Below are 18,713 nucleotides of genomic sequence, written 5' to 3'. Positions count from 1 at the left end.
GTTGAGTGGGCGGGGTCAAGGTTGAGTGGGCGGGAACAAGGTTGAGTGGGCGGAAACAAGGTTGAGTGGGCGGGGGCAAGGTTGAGTGGGCGGGAACAAGGTTGAGTGGGCGGGGGTCAAGGTTGAGTGGGCGGGGTCAAGGTTGAGTGGGCGGGAACAAGGTTGAGTGGGCGGGAACAAGGTTGAGTGGGCGGGAACAAGGTTGAGTGGGCGGGAACAAGGTTGAGTGGGCGGGAACAAGGTTGAGTGGGCGGGGGCAAGGTTGAGTGGACGAGGGCAAGGTTGAGTGGGCGGGAACAAGGTTGAGTGGGCGGGGTCAAGGTTGAGTGGGCGGGAACAAGGTTGAGTGGGCGGGAACAAGGTTGAGTGGGCGGGGTCAAGGTTGAGTGGGCGGGAACAAGGTTCAGTGGGCGGGAACAAGGTTGAGTGGGCGGGAACAAGGTTGAGTGGGCGGGGGCAAGGTTGAGTGGGCGGGAACAAGGTTGAGTGGGCGGGAACAAGGTTGAGTGGGCGGGGGTCAAGGTTGAGTGGGCGGGGGGCAAGGTTGAGTGGGCGGGAACAAGGTTGAGTGGGCGGGGGGCAAGGTTGAGTGGGCGGGGGGTAAGGTTGAGTGGGCGGGAACAAGGTTGAGTGGGCGGGAACAAGGTTGAGTGGGCGGGAACAAGGTTGAGTGGGCGGGGGCAAGGTTGAGTGGGCGGGAACAAGTTTGAGTGGGCGGGAACAAGGTTGAGTGGGCGGGGGGTAAGGTTGAGTGGGCGGGAACAAGGTTGAGTGGGCGGGGGCAAGGTTGAGTGGGCGGGAACAAGGTTGAGTGGGCGGGAACAAGGTTGAGTGGGCGGGAACAAGGTTGAGTGGGCGGGGGGTAAGGTTGAGTGGGCGGGAACAAGGTTGAGTGGGCGGGGGCAAGGTTGAGTGGGCGGGAACAAGGTTGAGTGGGCGGGAACAAGGTTGAGTGGGCGGGAACAAGGTTGAGTGGGCGGGGGTCAAGGTTGAGTGGGCGGGGTCAAGGTTGAGTGGGCGGGAACAAGGTTGAGTGGGCGGGAACAAGGTTGAGTGGGCGGGGGCAAGGTTGAGTGGGCGGGAACAAGGTTGAGTGGGCGGGGGTCAAGGTTGAGTGGGCGGGGTCAAGGTTGAGTGGGCGGGGGCAAGGTTGAGTGGGCGGGAACAAGGTTGAGTGGGCGGGAACAAGGTTGAGTGGGCGGGGGTCAAGGTTGAGTGGGCGGGGTCAAGGTTGAGTGGGCGGGAACAAGGTTGAGTGGGCGGGAACAAGGTTGAGTGGGCGGGGGCAAGGTTGAGTGGGCGGGAACAAGGTTGAGTGGGCGGGGTCAAGGTTGAGTGGGCGGGGTCAAGGTTGAGTGGGCGGGAACAAGGTTGAGTGGGCGGGAACAAGGTTGAGTGGGCGGGAACAAGGTTGAGTGGGCGGGAACAAGGTTGAGTGGGCGGGGGCAAGGTTGAGTGGGCGGGAACAAGGTTGAGTGGGCGGGGGTCAAGGTTGAGTGGGCGGGGTCAAGGTTGAGTGGGCGGGAACAAGTTTGAGTGGGCGGGAACAAGGTTGAGTGGGCGGGAACAAGGTTGAGTGGGCGGGAACAAGGTTGAGTGGGCGGGGGCAAGGTTGAGTGGGCGGGAACAAGGTTGAGTGGGCGGGGGTCAAGGTTGAGTGGGCGGGGTCAAGGTTGAGTGGGCGGGAACAAGGTTGAGTGGGCGGGAACAAGGTTGAGTGGGCGGGAACAAGGTTGAGTGGGCGGGGGTCAAGGTTGAGTGGGCGGGGTCAAGGTTGAGTGGGCGGGAACAAGGTTGAGTGGGCGGGAACAAGGTTGAGTGGGCGGGGGCAAGGTTGAGTGGGCGGGAACAAGGTTGAGTGGGCGGGGGTCAAGGTTGAGTGGGCGGGGTCAAGGTTGAGTGGGCGGGAACAAGGTTGAGTGGGCGGGAACAAGGTTGAGTGGGCGGGAACAAGGTTGAGTGGGCGGGAACAAGGTTGAGTGGGCGGGAACAAGGTTGAGTGGGCGGGGGTCAAGGTTGAGTGGGCGGGGTCAAGGTTGAGTGGGCGGGAACAAGGTTGAGTGGGCGGGGTGCAAGGTTGAGTGGGCGGGAACAAGGTTGAGTGGGCGGGAACAAGGTTGAGAGGGCGGGAACAAGGTTGAGTGGGCGGGGGTCAAGGTTGAGTGGGCGGGGGGCAAGGTTGAGTGGGCGGGGGCAAGGTTGAGTGGGCGGGAACAAGTTTGAGTGGGCGGGAACAAGGTTGAGTGGGCGGGGGGTAAGGTTGAGTGGGCGGGAACAAGGTTGAGTGGGCGGGAACAAGGTTGAGTGGGCGGGGGTCAAGGTTGAGTGGGCGGGGTCAAGGTTGAGTGGGCGGGAACAAGGTTGAGTGGGCGGGAACAAGGTTGAGTGGGCGGGGGGTAAGGTTGAGTGGGCGGGAACAAGGTTGAGTGGGCGGGGGCAAGGTTGAGTGGGCGGGAACAAGGTTGAGTGGGCGGGAACAAGGTTGAGTGGGCGGGAACAAGGTTGAGTGGGCGGGGTCAAGGTTGAGTGGGCGGGGTCAAGGTTGAGTGGGCGGGAACAAGGTTGAGTGGGCGGGGGCAAGGTTGAGTGGGCGGGAACAAGGTTGAGTGGGCGGGGGTCAAGGTTGAGTGGGCGGGGTCAAGGTTGAGTGGGCGGGAACAAGGTTGAGTGGGCGGGAACAAGGTTGAGTGGGCGGGAACAAGGTTGAGTGGGCGGGAACAAGGTTGAGTGGGCGGGAACAAGGTTGAGTGGGCGGGGGCAAGGTTGAGTGGGCGGGGTCAAGGTTGAGTGGGCGGGGGGTAAGGTTGAGTGGGCGGGAACAAGGTTGAGTGGGTGGGGGCAAGGTTGAGTGGGCGGGAACAAGGTTGAGTGGGCGGGAACAAGGTTGAGTGGGCGGGGGGTAAGGTTGAGTGGGCGGGGCAAGGTTGAGTGGGGGACAAGGTTGAGTGGGCGGGGGTTAAGGTTGAGTGGGCGGGGTCAAGGTTGAGTGGGCGGGGGGTAAGGTTGAGTGGGCGGGAACAAGGTTGAGTGGGTGGGGGCAAGGTTGAGTGGGCGGGAACAAGGTTGAGTGGGCGGGAACAAGGTTGAGTGGGCGGGGGGTAAGGTTGAGTGGGCGGGGCAAGGTTGAGTGGGGGCAAGGTTGAGTGGGCGGGGGTTAAGGTTGAGTGGGCGGGGTCAAGGTTGAGTGGGCGGGAACAAGGTTGAGTGGGCGGGAACAAGGTTGAGTGGGCGGGAACAAGGTTGAGTGGGCGGGAACAAGGTTGAGTGGGCGGGAACAAGTTTGAGTGGGCGGGAACAAGGTTGAGTGGGCGGGGGGTAAGGTTGAGTGGGCGGGAACAAGGTTGAGTGGGCGGGGGCAAGGTTGAGTGGGCGGGAGCAAGGTTGAGTGGGCGGGAACAAGGTTGAGTGGGCGGGAACAAGGTTGAGTGGGCGGGGGTCAAGGTTGAGTGGGCTGGGTCAAGGTTGAGTGGGCGGGAACAAGGTTGAGTGGGCGGGAACAAGGTTGAGTGGGCGAGGGCAAGGTTGAGCGGGCGGGAACAAGGTTGAGTGGGCGGGGGTCAAGGTTGAGTGGGCGGGGTCAAGGTTGAGTGGGCGGGAACAAGGTTGAGTGGGCGGGAACAAGGTTGAGTGGGCGGGGGCAAGGTTGAGTGGGCGGGAACAAGGTTGAGTGGGCGGGGGTCAAGGTTGAGTGGGCAGGGTCAAGGTTGAGTGGGCGGGAACAAGGTTCAGTGTGCGGGAACAAGGTTGAGTGGGCGGGAACAAGGTTGAGTGGGCGGGGGCAAGGTTGAGTGGGCGGGAACAAGGTTGAGTGGGCGGGAACAAGGTTGAGTGGGCGGGGGTCAAGGTTGAGTGGGCGGGGTCAAGGTTGAGTGGGCGGGAACAAGGTTGAGTGGGCGGGAACAAGGTTGAGTGGGCGGGGGCAAGGTTGAGTGGGCGGGAACAAGGTTGAGTGGGCGGGGGTCAAGGTTGAGTGGGCGGGGTCAAGGTTGAGTGGGCGGGAACAAGGTTGAGTGGGCGGGAACAAGGTTGAGTGGGCGGGAACAAGGTTGAGTGGGCGGGGTCAAGGTTGAGTGGGCGGGGTCAAGGTTGAGTGGGCGGGGGGTAAGGTTGAGTGGGCGGGAACAAGGTTGAGTGGGCGGGAAAAAGGTTGAGTGGGCGGGAACAAGGTTGAGTGGGCGGGGGGGCAAGGTTGAGTGGGCGGGGTCAAGGTTGAGTGGGCGGGGTCAAGGTTGAGTGGGCGGGGTCAAGGTTGAGTGGGCGGGGGTAAGGTTGAGTGGGCGGGGTCAAGGTTGAGTGGGCGGGGGGCAAGGTTGAGTGGGCGGGAACAAGGTTGAGTGGGCGGGAACAAGGTTGAGTGAGCGGGAACAAGGTTGAGTGGGCGGGGGGCAAGGTTGAGTGGGCGGGGGGCAAGGTTGAGTGGGCGGGGTCAAGGTTGAGTGGGCAGGGGGTAAGGTTGAGTGGGCGGGAACAAGGTTGAGTGGGCGGGAAAAAGTTTGAGTGGGCGGGAACAAGGTTGAGTGGGCGGGGGGGCAAGGTTGAGTGGGCGGGGTCAAGGTTGAGTGGGCGGGGTCAAGGTTGAGTGGGCGGGGTCAAGGTTGAGTGGGCGGGGGTAAGGTTGAGTGGGCGGGGTCAAGGTTGAGTGGGCGGGGGGCAAGGTTGAGTGGGCGGGAACAAGGTTGAGTGGGCGGGAACAAGGTTGAGTGAGCGGGAACAAGGTTGAGTGGGCGGGGGGCAAGGTTGAGTGGGCGGGGGGCAAGGTTGAGTGGGCGGGGTCAAGGTTGAGTGGGCGGGGGGTAAGGTTGAGTGGGCGGGAACAAGGTTGAGTGGGTGGGGGCAAGGTTGAGTGGGCGGGAACAAGGTTGAGTGGGCGGGAACAAGGTTGAGTGGGCGAGGGGCAAGGTTGAGTGGGCGGGAACAAGGTTGAGTGGGCGGGGGGCAAGGTTGAGTGGGCGGGGGGCAAGGTTGAGTGGGCGGGAACAAGGTTGAGTGGGCGGGAACAAGGTTGAGTGGGCGGGGGGCAAGGTTGAGTGGGCGGGGTCAAGGTTGAGTGGGCGGGGGGTAAGGTTGAGTGGGCGGGGCAAGGTTGAGTGGGCGGGGGTTAAGGTTGAGTGGGCGGGGTCAAGGTTGAGTGGGCGGGAACAAGGTTGAGTGGGCGGGAACAAGGTTGAGTGGGCGGGGGCAAGGTTGAGTGGGCGGGAACAAGGTTGAGTGGGCGGGAACAAGGTTGAGTGGGCGGGAACAAGGTTGAGTGGGCGGGGGCAAGGTTGAGTGGGCGGGGGCAAGGTTGAGTGGGCGGGAACAAGGTTGAGTGGGCGGGAACAAGGTTGAGTGGGCGGGGGTCAAGGTTGAGTGGGCGGGGTCAAGGTTGAGTGGGCGGGAACAAGGTTGAGTGGGCGGGAACAAGGTTGAGTGGGCGGGGGCAAGGTTGAGTGGGCGGGAACAAGGTTGAGTGGGCGGGGGGCAAGGTAGAGTGGGCGGGAACAAGGTTGAGTGGGCGGGGGGCAAGGTTGAGTGGGCGGGGGGTAAGGTTGAGTGGGCGGGACCAAGGTTGAGTGGGCGGGAACAAGGTTGAGTGGGCGGGAACAAGGTTGAGTGGGCGGGGGCAAGGTTGAGTGGGCGGGAACAAGGTTGAGTGGGCAGGAACAAGGTTGAGTGGGCGGGGGGTAAGGTTGAGTGGGCGGGAACAAGGTTGAGTGGGCGGGAACAAGGTTGAGTGGGCGGGGGTCAAGGTTGAGTGGGCGGGGTCAAGGTTGAGTGGGCGGGAACAAGGTTGAGTGGGCGGGAACAAGGTTGAGTGGGCGGGGGGTAAGGTTGAGTGGGCGGGAACAAGGTTGAGTGGGCGGGCGCAAGGTTGAGTGGGCGGGAACAAGGTTGAGTGGGCGGGGGGTAAGGTTGAGTGGGCGGGAACAAGGTTGAGTGGGCGGGAACAAGGTTGAGAGGGCGGGAACAAGGTTGAGTGGGCGGGGGTCAAGGTTGAGTGGGCGGGGGGCAAGGTTGAGTGGGCGGGGGCAAGGTTGAGTGGGCGGGAACAAGTTTGAGTGGGCGGGAACAAGGTTGAGTGGGCGGGGGGTAAGGTTGAGTGGGCGGGAACAAGGTTGAGTGGGCGGGAACAAGGTTGAGTGGGCGGGGGTCAAGGTTGAGTGGGCGGGGTCAAGGTTGAGTGGGCGGGAACAAGGTTGAGTGGGCGGGAACAAGGTTGAGTGGGCGGGGGGTAAGGTTGAGTGGGCGGGAACAAGGTTGAGTGGGCGGGGGCAAGGTTGAGTGGGCGGGAACAAGGTTGAGTGGGCGGGAACAAGGTTGAGTGGGCGGGAACAAGGTTGAGTGGGCGGGGTCAAGGTTGAGTGGGCGGGGTCAAGGTTGAGTGGGCGGGAACAAGGTTGAGTGGGCGGGGGCAAGGTTGAGTGGGCGGGAACAAGGTTGAGTGGGCGGGGGTCAAGGTTGAGTGGGCGGGGTCAAGGTTGAGTGGGCGCGAACAAGGTTGAGTGGGCGGGAACAAGGTTGAGTGGGCGGGAACAAGGTTGAGTGGGCGGGAACAAGGTTGAGTGGGCGGGAACAAGGTTGAGTGGGCGGGGGCAAGGTTGAGTGGGCGGGGTCAAGGTTGAGTGGGCGGGGGGTAAGGTTGAGTGGGCGGGAACAAGGTTGAGTGGGTGGGGGCAAGGTTGAGTGGGCGGGAACAAGGTTGAGTGGGCGGGGGGTAAGGTTGAGTGGGCGGGGCAAGGTTGAGTGGGGGACAAGGTTGAGTGGGCGGGGGTTAAGGTTGAGTGGGCGGGGTCAAGGTTGAGTGGGCGGGGGGTAAGGTTGAGTGGGCGGGAACAAGGTTGAGTGGGTGGGGGCAAGGTTGAGTGGGCGGGAACAAGGTTGAGTGGGCGGGAACAAGGTTGAGTGGGCGGGGGGTAAGGTTGAGTGGGCGGGGCAAGGTTGAGTGGGGGACAAGGTTGAGTGGGCGGGGGTTAAGGTTGAGTGGGCGGGGTCAAGGTTGAGTGGGCGGGAACAAGGTTGAGTGGGCGGGAACAAGGTTGAGTGGGCGGGAACAAGGTTGAGTGGGCGGGAACAAGGTTGAGTGGGCGGGAACAAGTTTGAGTGGGCGGGAACAAGGTTGAGTGGGCGGGGGGTAAGGTTGAGTGGGCGGGAACAAGGTTGAGTGGGCGGGGGCAAGGTTGAGTGGGCGGGAGCAAGGTTGAGTGGGCGGGAACAAGGTTGAGTGGGCGGGAACAAGGTTGAGTGGGCGGGGGTCAAGGTTGAGTGGGCGGGGTCAAGGTTGAGTGGGCGGGAACAAGGTTGAGTGGGCGGGAACAAGGTTGAGTGGGCGAGGGCAAGGTTGAGCGGGCGGGAACAAGGTTGAGTGGGCGGGGGTCAAGGTTGAGTGGGCGGGGTCAAGGTTGAGTGGGCGGGAACAAGGTTTAGTGGGCGGGAACAAGGTTGAGTGGGCGGGGGCAAGGTTGAGTGGGCGGGAACAAGGTTGAGTGGGCGGGGGTCAAGGTTGAGTGGGCGGGGTCAAGGTTGAGTGGGCGGGAACAAGGTTGAGTGGGCGGGAACAAGGTTGAGTGGGCGGGGGCAAGGTTGAGTGGGCGGGAACAAGGTTGAGTGGGCGGGGGTCAAGGTTGAGTGGGCGGGGTCAAGGTTGAGTGGGCGGGAACAAGGTTGAGTGGGCGGGAACAAGGTTGAGTGGGCGGGAACAAGGTTGAGTGGGCGGGAACAAGGTTGAGTGGGCGGGAACAAGGTTGAGTGGGCGGGGCAAGGTTGAGTGGGCGGGAACAAGGTTGAGTGGGCGGGGTCAAGGTTGAGTGGGCGGGGGGCAAGGTTGAGTGGGCGGGAACAAGGTTGAGTGGGCGGGAACAAGGTTGAGTGGGCGGGAACAAGGTTGAGTGGGCGGGAACAAGGTTGAGTGGGCGGGGGCAAGGTTGAGTGGGCGGGAACAAGGTTGAGTGGGCGGGGGTCAAGGTTGAGTGGGCGGGGTCAAGGTTGAGTGGGCGGGAACAAGTTTGAGTGGGCGGGAACAAGGTTGAGTGGGCGGGAACAAGGTTGAGTGGGCGGGAACAAGGTTGAGTGGGCGGGGGCAAGGTTGAGTGGGCGGGAACAAGGTTGAGTGGGCGGGGGTCAAGGTTGAGTGGGCGGGGTCAAGGTTGAGTGGGCGGGAACAAGGTTGAGTGGGCGGGAACAAGGTTGAGTGGGCGGGAACAAGGTTGAGTGGGCGGGGGTCAAGGTTGAGTGGGCGGGGTCAAGGTTGAGTGGGCGGGAACAAGGTTGAGTGGGCGGGAACAAGGTTGAGTGGGCGGGGGCAAGGTTGAGTGGGCGGGAACAAGGTTGAGTGGGCGGGGGTCAAGGTTGAGTGGGCGGGGTCAAGGTTGAGTGGGCGGGAACAAGGTTGAGTGGGCGGGAACAAGGTTGAGTGGGCGGGAACAAGGTTGAGTGGGCGGGGTCAAGGTTGAGTGGGCGGGGTCAAGGTTGAGTGGGCGGGGGGTAAGGTTGAGTGGGCGGGAACAAGGTTGAGTGGGCGGGAAAAAGGTTGAGTGGGCGGGAACAAGGTTGAGTGGGCGGGGGGGCAAGGTTGAGTGGGCGGGGTCAAGGTTGAGTGGGCGGGGTCAAGGTTGAGTGGGCGGGGTCAAGGTTGAGTGGGCGGGGGTAAGGTTGAGTGGGCGGGGTCAAGGTTGAGTGGGCGGGGGGCAAGGTTGAGTGGGCGGGAACAAGGTTGAGTGGGCGGGAACAAGGTTGAGTGAGCGGGAACAAGGTTGAGTGGGCGGGGGGCAAGGTTGAGTGGGCGGGGGGCAAGGTTGAGTGGGCGGGGTCAAGGTTGAGTGGGCGGGGGGTAAGGTTGAGTGGGCGGGAACAAGGTTGAGTGGGTGGGGGCAAGGTTGAGTGGGCGGGAACAAGGTTGAGTGGGCGGGAACAAGGTTGAGTGGGCGAGGGGCAAGGTTGAGTGGGCGGGAACAAGGTTGAGTGGGCGGGGGGCAAGGTTGAGTGGGCGGGGGGCAAGGTTGAGTGGGCGGGAACAAGGTTGAGTGGGCGGGAACAAGGTTGAGTGGGCGGGGGGCAAGGTTGAGTGGGCGGGGTCAAGGTTGAGTGGGCGGGGGGTAAGGTTGAGTGGGCGGGGCAAGGTTGAGTGGGGGACAAGGTTGAGTGGGCGGGGGTTAAGGTTGAGTGGGCGGGGTCAAGGTTGAGTGGGCGGGAACAAGGTTGAGTGGGCGGGAACAAGGTTGAGTGGGCGGGGGCAAGGTTGAGTGGGCGGGAACAAGGTTGAGTGGGCGGGAACAAGGTTGAGTGGGCGGGAACAAGGTTGAGTGGGCGGGGGCAAGGTTGAGTGGGCGGGGGCAAGGTTGAGTGGGCGGGAACAAGGTTGAGTGGGCGGGGGTCAAGGTTGAGTGGGCGGGGTCAAGGTTGAGTGGGCGGGAACAAGGTTGAGTGGGCGGGAACAAGGTTGAGTGGGCGGGGGGTAAGGTTGAGTGGGCGGGAACAAGGTTGAGTGGGCGGGGGCAAGGTTGAGTGGGCGGGAACAAGGTTGAGTGGGCGGGGGGTAAGGTTGAGTGGGCGGGAACAAGGTTGAGAGGGCGGGAACAAGGTTGAGTGGGCGGGGGTCAAGGTTGAGTGGGCGGGGGGCAAGGTTGAGTGGGCGGGAACAAGGTTGAGTGGGCGGGGGGCAAGGTTGAGTGGGCGGGGGGTAAGGTTGAGTGGGCGGGAACAAGGTTGAGTGGGCGGGAACAAGGTTGAGTGGGCGGGAACAAGGTTGAGTGGGCGGGGGCAAGGTTGAGTGGGCGGGAACAAGTTTGAGTGGGCGGGAACAAGGTTGAGTGGGCGGGGGGTAAGGTTGAGTGGGCGGGAACAAGGTTGAGTGGGCGGGGGTCAAGGTTGAGTGGGCGGGGTCAAGGTTGAGTGGGCGGGAACAAGGTTGAGTGGGCGGGAACAAGGTTGAGTGGGCGGGGGGTAAGGTTGAGTGGGCGGGAACAAGGTTGAGTGGGCGGGGGCAAGGTTGAGTGGGCGGGAACAAGGTTGAGTGGGCGGGAACAAGGTTGAGTGGGCGGGAACAAGGTTGAGTGGGCGGGGTCAAGGTTGAGTGGGCGGGGGGCAAGGTTGAGTGGGCGGGGGGTAAGGTTGAGTGGGCGGGAACAAGGTTGAGTGGGCGGGAACAAGGTTGAGTGGGCGGGAACAAGGTTGAGTGGGCGGGGGCAAGGTTGAGTGGGCGGGAACAAGTTTGAGTGGGCGGGAACAAGGTTGAGTGGGCGGGGGGTAAGGTTGAGTGGGCGGGAACAAGGTTGAGTGGGCGGGGGTCAAGGTTGAGTGGGCGGGGTCAAGGTTGAGTGGGCGGGAACAAGGTTGAGTGGGCGGGAACAAGGTTGAGTGGGCGGGGGGTAAGGTTGAGTGGGCGGGAACAAGGTTGAGTGGGCGGGGGCAAGGTTGAGTGGGCGGGAACAAGGTTGAGTGGGCGGGAACAAGGTTGAGTGGGCGGGAACAAGGTTGAGTGGGCGGGGTCAAGGTTGAGTGGGCGGGGTCAAGGTTGAGTGGGCGGGAACAAGGTTGAGTGGGCGGGGGCAAGGTTGAGTGGGCGGGAACAAGGTTGAGTGGGCGGGGGTCAAGGTTGAGTGGGCGGGGTCAAGGTTGAGTGGGCGGGAACAAGGTTGAGTGGGCGGGAACAAGGTTGAGTGGGCGGGAACAAGGTTGAGTGGGCGGGAACAAGGTTGAGTGGGCGGGAACAAGGTTGAGTGGGCGGGGGCAAGGTTGAGTGGGCGGGGTCAAGGTTGAGTGGGCGGGGGGTAAGGTTGAGTGGGCGGGAACAAGGTTGAGTGGGTGGGGGCAAGGTTGAGTGGGCGGGAACAAGGTTGAGTGGGCGGGAACAAGGTTGAGTGGGCGAGGGGCAAGGTTGAGTGGGCGGGAACAAGGTTGAGTGGGCGGGAACAAGGTTGAGTGGGCGGGGGCAAGGTTGAGTGGGCGGGGTCAAGGTTGAGTGGGCGGGGGGTAAGGTTGAGTGGGCGGGAACAAGGTTGAGTGGGTGGGGGCAAGGTTGAGTGGGCGGGAACAAGGTTGAGTGGGCGGGAACAAGGTTGAGTGGGCGAGGGGCAAGGTTGAGTGGGCGGGAACAAGGTTGAGTGGGCGAGGGGCAAGGTTGAGTGGGCGGGAACAAGGTTGAGTGGGCGGGGGGCAAGGTTGAGTGGGCAGGGGGCAAGGTTGAGTGCGCGGGAACAAGGTTGAGTGGGCGGGAACAAGGTTGAGTGGGCGGGGGGCAAGGTTGAGTGGGCGGGGTCAAGGTTGAGTGGGCGGGGGGTAAGGTTGAGTGGGCGGGGCAAGGTTGAGTGGGGGACAAGGTTGAGTGGGCGGGGGTTAAGGTTGAGTGGGCGGGGTCAAGGTTGAGTGGGCGGGAACAAGGTTGAGTGGGCGGGAACAAGGTTGAGTGGGCGGGAACAAGGTTGAGTGGGCGGGAACAAGGTTGAGTGGGCGGGAACAAGTTTGAGTGGGCGGGAACAAGGTTGAGTGGGCGGGGGGTAAGGTTGAGTGGGCGGGAACAAGGTTGAGTGGGCGGGGGCAAGGTTGAGTGGGCGGGAGCAAGGTTGAGTGGGCGGGAACAAGGTTGAGTGGGCGGGAACAAGGTTGAGTGGGCGGGGGTCAAGGTTGAGTGGGCGGGGTCAAGGTTGAGTGGGCGGGAACAAGGTTGAGTGGGCGGGAACAAGGTTGAGTGGGCGAGTGCAAGGTTGAGCGGGCGGGAACAAGGTTGAGTGGGCGGGGGTCAAGGTTGAGTGGGCGGGGTCAAGGTTGAGTGGGCGGGAACAAGGTTGAGTGGGCGGGAACAAGGTTGAGTGGGCGGGGGCAAGGTTGAGTGAGCGGGAACAAGGTTGAGTGGGCGGGGGTCAAGGTTGAGTGGGCGGGGTCAAGGTTGAGTGGGCGGGAACAAGGTTCAGTGTGCGGGAACAAGGTTGAGTGGGCGGGAACAAGGTTGAGTGGGCGGGGGCAAGGTTGAGTGGGCGGGAACAAGGTTGAGTGGGCGGGAACAAGGTTGAGTGGGCGGGGGTCAAGGTTGAGTGGGCGGGGTCAAGGTTGAGTGGGCGGGAACAAGGTTGAGTGGGCGGGAACAAGGTTGAGTGGGCGGGGGCAAGGTTGAGTGGGCGGGAACAAGGTTGAGTGGGCGGGGGTCAAGGTTGAGTGGGCGGGGTCAAGGTTGAGTGGGCGGGAACAAGGTTGAGTGGGCGGGAACAAGGTTGAGTGGGCGGGAACAAGGTTGAGTGGGCGGGAACAAGGTTGAGTGGGCGGGAACAAGGTTGAGTGGGCGGGGGCAAGGTTGAGTGGGCGGGAACAAGGTTGAGTGGGCGGGGGTCAAGGTTGAGTGGGCGGGGTCAAGGTTGAGTGGGCGGGAACAAGTTTGAGTGGGCGGGAACAAGGTTGAGTGGGCGGGAACAAGGTTGAGTGGGCGGGGGTCAAGGTTGAGTGGGCGGGGTCAAGGTTGAGTGGGCGGGAACAAGGTTGAGTGGGCGGGAACAAGGTTGAGTGGGCGGGAACAAGGTTGAGTGGGCGGGGGGGCAAGGTTGAGTGGGCGGGGTCAAGGTTGAGTGGGCGGGAACAAGGTTGAGTGGGCGGGGGCAAGGTTGAGTGGGCGGGAACAAGGTTGAGTGGGCGGGGGTCAAGGTTGAGTGGGCGGGGTCAAGGTTGAGTGGGCGGGAACAAGGTTGAGTGGGCGGGAACAAGGTTGAGTGGGCGGGAACAAGGTTGAGTGGGCGGGGGTCAAGGTTGAGTGGGCGGGGTCAAGGTTGAGTGGGCGGGAACAAGGTTGAGTGGGCGGGAACAAGGTTGAGTGGGCGGGGGCAAGGTTGAGTGGGCGGGAACAAGGTTGAGTGGGCGGGGGTCAAGGTTGAGTGGGCGGGGTCAAGGTTGAGTGGGCGGGAACAAGGTTGTGTGGGCGGGAACAAGGTTGAGTGGGCGGGAACAAGGTTGAGTGGGCGGGGGGCAAGGTTGAGTGGGCGGGGTCAAGGTTGAGTGGGCGGGAACAAGGTTGAGTGGGCGGGAACAAGGTTGAGTGGGCGGGAACAAGGTTGAGTGGGCGGGGGGCAAGGTTGAGTGGGCGGGGGGCAAGGTTGAGTGGGCGGGGTCAAGGTTGAGTGGGCGGGGTCAAGGTTGAGTGGGCGGGGTCAAGGTTGAGTGGGCGGGGGGTAAGGTTGAGTGGGCGGGAACAAGGTTGAGTGGGCGGGAAAAAGGTTGAGTGGGCGGGAACAAGGTTGAGTGGGCGGGGGGCAAGGTTGAGTGGGCGGGGTCAAGGTTGAGTGGGCGGGGTCAAGGTTGAGTGGGCGGGGGTAAGGTTGAGTGGGCGGGGTCAAGGTTGAGTGGGCGGGGGGCAAGGTTGAGTGGGCGGGAACAAGGTTGAGTGGGCGGGAACAAGGTTGAGTGGGCGGGGGGCAAGGTTGAGTGGGCGGGGGGCAAGTTTGAGTGGGCGGGGTCAAGGTTGAGTGGGCGGGGGGTAAGGTTGAGTGGGCGGGAACAAGGTTGAGTGGGTGGGGGCAAGGTTGAGTGGGCGGGAACAAGGTTGAGTGGGCGGGAACAAGGTTGAGTGGGCGAGGGGCAAGGTTGAGTGGGCGGGAACAAGGTTGAGTGGGCGGGGGGCAAGGTTGAGTGGGCGGGGGGCAAGGTTGAGTGGGCGGGAACAAGGTTGAGTGGGCGGGAACAAGGTTGAGTGGGTGGGGGCAAGGTTGAGTGGGCGGGGTCAAGGTTGAGTGGGCGGGGGGTAAGGTTGAGTGGGCGGGGGACGGTTGAGTGGGCGGGGGTTAAGGTTGAGTGGGCGGGGGGCAAGGTTGAGTGGGCGGGGTCAAGGTTGAGTGGGCGGGGTCAAGGTTGAGTGGGCGGGAACAAGGTTGAGTGGGCGGGAACAAGGTTGAGTGGGCGGGGGGCAAGGTTGAGTGGGCGGGGTCAAGGTTGAGTGGGCGGGGTCAAGGTTGAGTGGGCGGGGTCAAGTTTGAGTGGGCGGGGTCAAGGTTGAGTGGGCGGGGGGTAAGGTTGAGTGGGCGGGAACAAGGTTGAGTGGGCGGGAACAAGGTTGAGTGGGCGGGAACAAGGTTGAGTGGGCGGGGGGCAAGGTTGAGTGGGCGGGGGCAAGGTTGAGTGGGCGGGGGGTAAGGTTGAGTGGGCGGGAACAAGGTTGAGTGGGTGGGGGCAAGGTTGAGTGGGCGGGAACAAGGTTGAGTGGGCGGGAACAAGGTTGAGTGGGCGAGGGGCAAGGTTGAGTGGGCGGGAACAAGGTTGAGTGGGCGGGGGGCAAGGTTGAGTGGGCGGGGGGCAAGGTTGAGTGGGCGGGAACAAGGTTGAGTGGGCGGGAACAAGGTTGAGTGGGCGGGGGGCAAGGTTGAGTGGGCGGGGTCAAGGTTGAGTGGGCGGGGGGTAAGGTTGAGTGGGCGGGGTCAAGGTTGAGTGGGCGGGGGGTAAGGTTGAGTGGGCGGGAACAAGGTTGAGTGGGCGGGAACAAGGTTGAGTGGGCGGGAACAAGGTTGAGTGGGCGGGGGGCAAGGTTGAGTGGGCGGGGGGCAAGGTTGAGTGGGCGGGGTCAAGGTTGAGTGGGCGGGGTCAAGGTTGAGTGGGCGGGGTCAAGGTTGAGTGGGCGGGGGGTAAGGTTGAGTGGGCGGGAACAAGGTTGAGTGGGCGGGAACAAGGTTGAGTGGGCGGGGGGCAAGGTTGAGTGGGCGGGAACAAGGTTGAGTGGGCGGGAACAAGGTTGAGTGGGCGGGGGGCAAGGTTGAGTGGGCGGGGTCAAGGTTGAGTGGGCGGGAACAAGGTTGAGTGGGCGGGAACAAGGTTGAGTGGGCGGGGGGCAAGGTTGAGTGGGCGGGGGGCAAGGTTGAGTGGGCGGGGTCAAGGTTGAGTGGGCGGGGGGTAAGGTTGAGTGGGCGGGAACAAGGTTGAGTGGGCGGGAACAAGGTTGAGTGGGCGGGAACAAGGTTGAGTGGGCGGGAACAAGGTTGAGTGGGCGGGGGCAAGGTTGAGTGGGCGGGGGCAAGGTTGAGTGGGCGGGGGCAAGGTTGAGTGGGCGGGGGCAAGGTTGAGTGGGCGGGGACAAGGTTGAGTGGGCGAGGGCAAGGTTGAGTGGGCGGGGGCAAGGATGAGTGGGCGGGGACAAGGTTGAGTGGGCGGGGGCAAGGTTGAGTGGGCGGGGGCAAGGTTGAGTGGGCGGGGGCAAGGTTGAGTGGCCGGGGGCAAGGTTGAGTGGGCGGGTCAAGGTTGAGTGGGCGGGGCAAGGTTGAGTGGGCGGGGGCAAGGTTGAGTGGCCGGGGGCAAGGTTGAGTGGGCGGGGTAAGGTTGAGTGGGTGGGGGCAAGGTTGAGTGGGCGGGGGCAAGGTTGAGTGGGCGGGGGCAAGGTTGAGTGGGCGGGGGCAAGGTTGAGTGGGCGGTGCAAGGTTGAGTGGGCGGGGACAAGGTTGAGTGGGCGGGGTAAGGTTGAGTGGGTGGGGGCAAGGTTGAGTGGGCGGGGACAAAGTTGAGTGGGCGGGGACAAAGTTGAGTGGGCGGGGGCAAGGTTGAGTGGGCGGGGACAAGGTTGAGTGGGCGGGGGCAAGGTTGAGTGGGCGGGGGCAAGGTTGAGTGGGCGGGGGCAAGGTTGAGTGGGCGGGGGCAAGGTTGAGTGGGCGGGGCAAGGTTGAGTGGACGGGGCAAGGTTGAGTGGGCGGGGCAAGGTTGAGTGGGCGGCAACAAGGTTGAGTGGGCGGGGGGCAAGGTTGAGTGGGCGGGGGCAAGGTTGAGTGGGCGGGGACAAGGTTGAGTGGGCGAGGGCAAGGTTGAGTGGGCGGGGGCAAGGATGAGTGGGCGGGGGCAAGGTTGAGTGGGCGGGGGCAAGGTTGAGTGGGCGGGGCAAGGTTGAGTGGGCGGGGCAAGGTTGAGTGGGCGGGGCAAGGTTGAGTGGGCGGGGGCAAGGTTGAGTGGGCGGGGGCAGGGTTGAGTGGGCGGGGCAAGGTTGAGTGGGCGGGGACAAGGTTGAGTGGGCGGGGTAAGGTTGAGTGGGTGGGGGCAAGGTTGAGTGGGCGGGGACAAAGTTGAGTGGGCGGGGACAAAGTTGAGTGGGCGGGGGCAAGGTTGAGTGGGCGGGGACAAGGTTGAGTGGGCGGGGGCAAGGTTGAGTGGGCGGGGGCAAGGTTGAGTGGGCGGGGGCAAGGTTGAGTGGGCGGGGCAAGGTTGAGTGGGCGGGGCAAGGTTGAGTGGGCGGGGCAAGGTTGAGTGGGCGGGGCAAGGTTGAGTGGGCGGGGACAAGGTTGAGTGGGCGGGGGCAAGGTTGAGTGGGCGGGGGCAAGGTTGAGTGGGCGGGGGCAAGGTTGAGTGGGCGGGGCAAGGTTGAGTGGGCGGGGCAACGTTGAGTGGGCGGGGCAAGGTTGAGTGGGCGGGGGCAAGGTTGAGTGGGCGGGGGCAAGGTTGAGTGGGCGGGGCAAGGTTGAGTGGGCGGGGACAAGGTTGAGTGGGCGGGGTAAGGTTGAGTGGGTGGGGGCAAGGTTGAGTGGGCTGGGACAAAGTTGAGTGGGCGGGGACAAAGTTGAGTGGGCGGGGGCAAGGTTGAGTGGGCGGGGACAAGGTTGAGTGGGCGGGGGCAAGGTTGAGTGGGCGGGGGCAAGGTTGAGTGGGCGGGGGCAAGGTTGAGTGGGCGGGGGCAAGGTTGAGTGGGCGGGGCAAGGTTGAGTGGGCGGGGCAAGGTTGAGTGGGCGGGGCAAGGTTGAGTGGGCGGGGGCAAGGTTGAGTGGGTGGAAGACTGGCTGGGTGGGGTGTAATTGGGTGGCACGGGCTCGTGGGCCAGAAGGAGGAGTTACTGTGCTGCTGTGTAGCTAATTTTTTATTTTAAAAAGGGCCACACAGGACATGGGACTGCATGGACTGGCTGGGTTGAAGGGCCTGATTTCTCTGCTGTGATGTCAGAGTCTTTGATAGGCCAGTTGATCACAGATGAGGGGCAGGGTGTTGTGCTAGGAATGAAGGGTGAGGATGGGAAAGTTTAGTAGTTCTGGGTGATAGAGGTTGTTAGTTTCATCAAAAGAGAGAGGAAGATAAATAGAGCTACGTGATCCCACCACCAGACACATATTCCCTTCTCCTCCCTGCCTTCCACAGGGATTGCTGTCTGCAGGACTCCCTCGTCCACACCCCCCTCCCCACCCATCATTTGCAGGAGATGCTCCATTTTCCCTTACACCTCCTCCCTCACCACTACACTTTTGCAGGGGTCGTCTACTGCATCCAATGCTCCCATTGTGGTCTCCTCTACATCGGAGAGACTGGACAAAGTCTGGGAGATCGCTTTGTTGAACACCTCAGCTCAGTCCGTCGCAATAGCCTGGATCTCCCTGTGGCTGCCCTTTTCAATTCCCCACCCATTCCTTTGTTGACATGGTCTCGTACGGCCAGACTGAGACAACCCACAAATAGGAGGAACAACACCTCATCTTTTATATACCCATTTTTGAGATACTTCCAAATTAGACATTTTCTGACTATTCCACTGCCTAACTTTCCAATTTTGTACTAACTGGATTCAGTTGATTTTTTTTCTTTTGAACATTTCTCATAAGGGTTTAATAGGTGACATTTATAACAGGTTATTGAGATTGTAATCCAATTCTAATGACAAAATTAAAAGGGCCTGGGAAGAGGAACTTCAGTTACACCTTCCAGAGGAATCATGGGAGAAGATCATTGGATGGGTTAATACCTCTTCATTTGTCATTTATTCATTCAGTTTAAAGTGAAACATTGGACTCCTCTATCAGAAGACACAATGGCCTGGATTTTTTCTAATGTTGGTCCTTTTAGTGATAGATGTATATCAGAAGTGACTTCTCTAACTCGAATATTTTGGTCATGCCCTTTGTCAGCTCTATTGGATAACAGTTTGCAACCTAACCCACTGAGTGCTCTTTTTGGAATTATATTTCCAGAAGTAGGATGAGTTCTGCTTTCCACATGTCGGATAGTAGCCTTTTCTACATTGTTGGCTAGAACTCTCTTATTTTAAATGGAAAGATTCTAATCCACCTACTTTGACTCAGTGGCTCTCTCAAATTATGTCATGTTTAAGTTGAGAGAAATTCGGGAGTCATATATTTGATACTTCTGTTAAAATTAAAGAGACTTGGCGACCTTTTATAAATGACTTCCACACGACTTAGTCAGAATTACTTTCCCATTCAGATATTTTATTTCTTTTCTCTTTGTTGGTGAAGATCTGATGATTAATTTTTATTAATAAATTCTCAGGAACAGCTGCACAGTGTTTTTCTCTTTTTGTTTAGATTAGATGGGGTTTTATATAATAAATAGTTTCTTTTTTTTTGAAGATTTCAGTTTGGGGAGATGAGAACATATTTTTTAATTGTGGTGTAATGCAACATGTTATATCAGATGATAATATCCAGTGATATTTATTCCCTTTTTGATGATATTCTCTGATTCTCCTCATGTATTGTTTACCTATAATAGGATGAATAAAAAGATTGAAAAAGAAAGAACACTTCATCTTCCATCTGGGGCACCCACCAACCAGATGGCATTAACATTAACTTCTCCAGTATCTGTTAAACTCCCCCCCCCTCACTTCTTCCCCTTTTCACCTTCCCCCAGAGCTCTCTCTCTCTCTCTCTCTCTCTCTCTCTCCCCCCGTCTACCTCCCCCTTTTCCCTCTGTTTCCTTTCACGGAGCCAAAATCAATTCTCACCTTTCCTCTCAAATCATATCCATTAACACCTTTTGTTGATCTAGATTCCACCCCCCACCCCCCA

Source organism: Narcine bancroftii, chromosome 7, assembly GCF_036971445.1.
Source record: "Narcine bancroftii isolate sNarBan1 chromosome 7, sNarBan1.hap1, whole genome shotgun sequence".
Classification (NCBI taxonomy): Eukaryota; Metazoa; Chordata; class Chondrichthyes; order Torpediniformes; family Narcinidae; genus Narcine; species Narcine bancroftii.
Note: the sequence above shows the minus strand (reverse complement) of the source record.